Source organism: Episyrphus balteatus, chromosome 1 (assembly GCF_945859705.1).
Source record: "Episyrphus balteatus chromosome 1, idEpiBalt1.1, whole genome shotgun sequence".
NCBI classification, from domain to species: domain Eukaryota; kingdom Metazoa; phylum Arthropoda; class Insecta; order Diptera; family Syrphidae; genus Episyrphus; species Episyrphus balteatus.
The window spans coordinates 10578070-10584068 of NC_079134.1; positions in this window are offsets into that span (position 1 = coordinate 10578070).

Below are 5999 nucleotides of genomic sequence, written 5' to 3' on the forward strand. Positions count from 1 at the left end.
TGCAGCTGCTATCAAGACGGAAAGCAGCTACAGTCTACTTGCTGTCGCTGCTGCAGTCGATGCACTTTTTTGGCGCTAAACCTGAAACTGCATCTAGACGCCCAATCGAAGTGCATTCGATGCACTTGCTACTTAGCCTGAGTGACTGGTATCAAATGTTGAGGAAGAAAAATCATGTGGGATTCTTGTAATTTTTTTTCAATGACTTCAAGTACTTGAAAGTGCACAAACCCATACATTTTTTGGGGTTGAGAAGAAAATTGTTATCTAAAATATTGTTGCTAATAGACGAGTTGCTACAAACAGCAGCTGCAAGAGTTTTCCGAAATCCCCTACTTTGGATGTGTTCAAAGGGGGGATTTGTGTGTGCTATTGCTTAAAATTTTCCTTAAGTTCTCTTCTCTATAATCTTTTTTGTTGCTAAGTCGATGTCGTCGTAGAGTTTTTCTATTCATCTAAATGTTCGTTAGATTGGCATAGATAAGCCCCTCCCTCCCCTATCATTCTCCAGCTGGAATCTTATAGTTTTGTTAGACACTTGTACAAGGCGAATAGTTGTTGCAAAAAAAAAAGATTTGCACAACCCAACTCATACAATTTACATTGAGTGTAGGTGTGGTGGAGGGGGAATTTATACTCGTCATGAGTCGTGTGTCGTGATATGCATTGGAATTGGTGGAGAGGTGCACACTGCAACTTTAATGCACTGCAAAATGCATTCAGGCAATACCTTGATGGTTGGTTTTGGTTGGATGGTGTCTAGATTTTCTGAGAACTTGTTCCACTTTTCTATGAGTTGACCATTGAATTTTCAACAAAACAGTTTAAAAGCATTACGAGAGTGCCTCTCTATAAGTTGCATGTAAATGTACCTTAAGAATAGTTTTAGTCAATGAACTTTAATTTTTACATTATAAGAGATTTTACTATTTTCAATCGTTTTTTCTCTCTCTTTCTCTATCTTTTGGGAGAGACAGAGTGAAAGAGATGATCAAAACCTAGACAAATGTTCATACCTAACCCCTTTTCATCCCTTTTAATTTTACTTTTAAGAGACTTTAACTGAGAGTAAAAAAAAAAGCTATTTATTCATAGTGAAGCTATTATAAGTCCCGTTTTCATAATCACCCTCCATATTGGTTAACTAACACAATATGAGGCTGTCAGAAGTCCAAAGTCAAAGAAAACATTTTTACCGTTTATACGGCGTTTCTACAGTGACTTTTTAGTTCACAGTTGGAGGCATTATGTGTATGACAAGTTGGAGGCAGGCGGAGGAGCGTAAAAATAAGCTTCAAGCTATAGAGTACAAAGTTTTGTGTTGTCGCCGGTATAAAGATTGTCTGCCTTGTGATTTCTTATGAAATCCTCATCTTTTATATTGGAAGACTGCAAAAACTTATGCAGTGGTGCCTCGGTTAAATGGTTTTTGTTTTTTATAATGTTTTATGATGGTTTTATTGGAGGAATTAGAAGAGGATGTTGAAATATATTGTAATAAAATGGAAGTGGTTGATTTTTGTTTAATGACACATGTCAAGATAGAGTTGTAATGATTTTTTTTAAATAAGAAAATAAGGAGGTCAGAAGTGTCAATATTAAGTTAAGCGTTTTGTATTGACCTTGCCTTTCAAGAAATTTTAAACGCTCATAATTTTGCTATTACATTAAGGTTAATTCTCAATTTATGTATGTATTTAGAAGTTAAGTTTTCCAACTGAACAAAAATACATATGTAGCTCCATGGAAAAATATTTTATTAAATAAATTCTAATATAAACTTTTCAGTTGTTAGTTGTTTCGAGAATCGACAATCAAACAACGATAACAAGCATGAAAAATAACTTAGTTTTGACTTTTTTTTCGAAGGAATTTTAGTAGAGTTTATTCATATCCTTAAGTTCCCTCCACGGTCACGTGTAGACATCGTACAACTTGTGTGTCAAGTTTAGAATACAAATACGGACACTAGTAAAACCCCAAAGAATTGAAAAAAAGATATATTATATATTTTTTCTTCTGTCATTTTGCCACTCCAGTCTTTTTTGCTGGTTTTTGATAAATTAAAATTTGATTGGTAACACTGTAGTTATAATAAGGAAAAGTACACGTATTTAATCTTAATAGATTTTTTTTTTGTCACAGTAATGGTAAGACATTTTATAAAATATAATCTCTAACGGTCACTGTGGTGTATGTGTAACATTTTTTTTTTTTTTTGGCTAAGAACTATTTTCTTTACATATACAAATAATGAAACAAGTTGACTTTTGTGGTCAATTTTGTGACCATTATGAAGTGGTCAAATTCTTAATCGGGATAGAGGTCATCACATTGATATAGTGTCCCAGATCGTTGATGGAGGGCTGAATACATGGTATCAAAAACCCTTTTGGTTATATGTATGTACGTTATACCTAATTTAAAATTTTTTTTTTCTTGGTTAGGGGATTGAAGACATGATGTTAATAACAAAAAAAAAAAAAGTTGAGATAGCATTTTTTCATGACATTACGATGGTAGAGAATGCCAAAAAAGTGGGTCCCGGAAGTCCGTCTGTCTGTCACTCTGTCAGTCTGTCAGTCTGTCTGTCTGTAAACGAAGCTACAGCTTAAACGGATGAACCGATTGATGTCAAACTTGGTATGTAGCATTATTTGGCGCCTCTCCAGAGGGGTTTTTGGAATTAATTTTTTTGGACCAAAAATAACGGTACTTGTCATATACCGATTTTAGTAAAATTGAAATTTCTCAAAAACGGCTCCAACGATTTTGTTTAAAAAATTCAAATTTTAGTTTTAAGACAAGGTCTATCTTTCAATAAAAAAATTTTTTTTTGAAAATCATTATTAACGGTATCTGCCATAGAACCGTTTTTTTCAAATCCGATTATCTCTGAAAGAGCTTATTCGATTTCAACGAAACTTTTTGTGAAGAAGCATTTATATAATTTAAATATAAACCAAAAACAAAATTTCAAAAAAAATAATTTTTGGATTTTTAAAAAAATGTTGAAAATTATTTTTTCAAAAATCAAATTTTCGAAAACGGGACATTGAATTTTTTTGAAATTTTTTTTTTTAGATGTTGATTAGTTATTTTTACAAAATGGCATACCAATATTATTTTAAAACTTTTTTTCCAAAAAAATTATTTATAAAAAATTAGATTTTTAAAAAACGGCTCTAACGATTTTGAAAATTTTTTTTCTAAAAATGCATGTTAATATATCAATCAAAATTGCATACTTGTTTTGGAGGGCAATTTGATTTCAGATTTTATTTTATTTTCTTAAAAAACTAATTTTATTTTTTTTTTTTTACCTATATAGTAGGTACCTACATTTTCCAAATTTCTATATAAAAAGTCTTAAAAATTTAAGCAACTTTAACTCTAAGAGCAAGTTCGTGTGACCCAGTCGTGCATTTTATTTCATTTTAACTTGCGATTGCGATATACATAAAACATAAGGTACTATAGTGCAAGTTAACGATTCATAGAAAAGCTACATAAAATATAAATCACACCTGACATTCCATCAACGATGTTTTTTTTTTTATGTTTGTGAGTGCATAAAAAGTTATTCTTTGGAATTAAAAAACAAAACATTTTTAACCATATTTTCATTATGTTCGTGAATTCTGAGTTACTCTTTAACGTCTCAATCGATTTAAGCGAAAAAAATTTGTGTAAAAGAGTTTAAGTAATCGTTTATTTATTATTTGACATATTTTTTTTAAAAAACCTTTTTTTGTTTTCAAAACGCATCCGTGATTTGTTTGTACATAGTACATATGTGTGAAAATTCTTATTAGAGAAAAAATGCTTCAACGATTTTTATTTTGTTCTCCCTAAAAATTCTATGTTTTACATAAAATTACTTTGTTTTGAAGTTAAAATAAACTTACAAAATTATTCTATTACGAATAATAACAAACAAAATTTCTATTATTCTTATCATATATATGATAAAATAGGAGTAAATACATGCGAACCGTTATGAGATTAAAAAGTTGTAAGAATAATAAATTTGCACCTGAATTCCAGGAATTTAAGATTTATTTGCAAAAGTCATTTAAAATCATCATGTTCTATGTATATTCAAATATCAATATTTTATTACTGTATTTTTACTACCAAAACACTTAGGGTAGAGTTGCCTATTTTTGGCGGTCTCCAGTTTCCGGCCACCTTTCGGAAAATTCTTGTTACTAGTGATTTCGAAGGGATTTATTCCAAAATTTTGCTCTTGTGCTGTTCTCTTATATATATGTTAGATTTTGGAGACGGCCGAAAATAGGCAACTCTTTGGGAGAAAAAACTAAAAAAAAAGAACACATTTTTATTACAATTTTTTGTCAACATTGAGGATTTCAATACAAAATTAATTAATAAATATAAACTGCACCAATTGGTTTCTTATCAAACACTGAAAACCGAATAATTCTATGCCTTCAAGTGTTTGGAAAAATATGACAAATGTAGGTTCCCATATTTGAACAATTTATGGATTACCTAACTAATATTTAAACAAGATATTCTACTCTAGAACTCAAAAAGCCATAATGCGGTAAAAGTAAATGATTACATTTTATCGTAATGTTTACTCCTGTCATAAATATTGTGGTTGATGTATAAAAATATTTGCATCTGAAAAATATTCCAAATATTTCATTTAAAAAAATGTTTGTTATTTCTCATCGCTTTGCTTTGAAATAATATTAATTTCCTCTCAAAGCAAAACACTGCTATTTGCAGTGGAATTCCGATTAAAAATGAACTCCCATCCTTCCAATACCACAGTCAGGCAAACAACATTTTTTTAGCGAAACTTATAAAACGCAAGTCCAATAACCCTCTACTATACTATGTTAAACGAGAGAAAAATACCTACAGCAAATCAAATCACACAAGAACAAAAGCAGAAGCAAAAACTCAAAACGAAAAAAAAAAAAGAGTCTCAACCAAAAGAGCTGAAGCTGAGCTGCACTGCAAGTTCTAAACAATTTCCATTGGTTTTTTTATTTTCCAGAGTTTGCGTCTTTCGATGTTAAGTTCCCCGGCTATCATGAATAAAAGACAGCTATCGAAAAATGAACATCGAATAATGAAATCAATTTTGAACGTTAACTAAACGCAAAGCTGTTGTTTATTCTGTCAAAACAAATCTGGCGGCAAAATGGTCACATTCACGCGAAAAATGATTTGATTCGAATCGAATGGTGACGATGATGACGATGCCAAATGACGTACAATGGAAAGAGAGAACTTTAGGTAGGTATTGATAAATATTTCTATTGTTAAAGTAAGAGAAATGTCTTATAATTTAATATGCAACAACAAATTATATTTGTGTTGCTCAATTTAAGTAGCTTCATTTATTAAGCCCCAAGAGTATGGATTTCCTATAATGAAAGGATAAGTTATTTGTTTCAATACTAGTTGCATTGAAAGCATATTTTTTTTTAGAAAAAATGTCTTATAGAATCCACTTAGTTTTTCAATTTAAAACATTTTTGTTCAGTTGAGAACTACTAATTACATGTTTGCATTAAAAAGCATCTATGTATACTAAATTACTATGTAAATAAGGGTGTGAATTTTTTTGATCTGTTATAAAATTGATGAGTAATTTATGTTATTTCGATTCTATCATACAAAATAATAATTCAATAAATCATTTTGACTTGGGTCACTAGGGTGTATGCGTAATTTTGTTGTTCAAATATATTTCGTTAAACAAAAATACTATTCACAAATCAATTAGATAAAAGGATTAAGCCTGATTTATTGACAACACTTTTACTAGGTTTACATAATATTTTAACATTTATTTGCTGCATTTACGTCACTGAATAACCATTGGGTAGACTTTACATTTAACATACAACCATTGCTAAATCGTTTAATTTAAAAAAAAGGAAAGCATTTTGTATCCTTAAGCTTCAAACAAACAAAATAGAAAAACATATATTCGGCTAACAATGGTTTGTATAGTT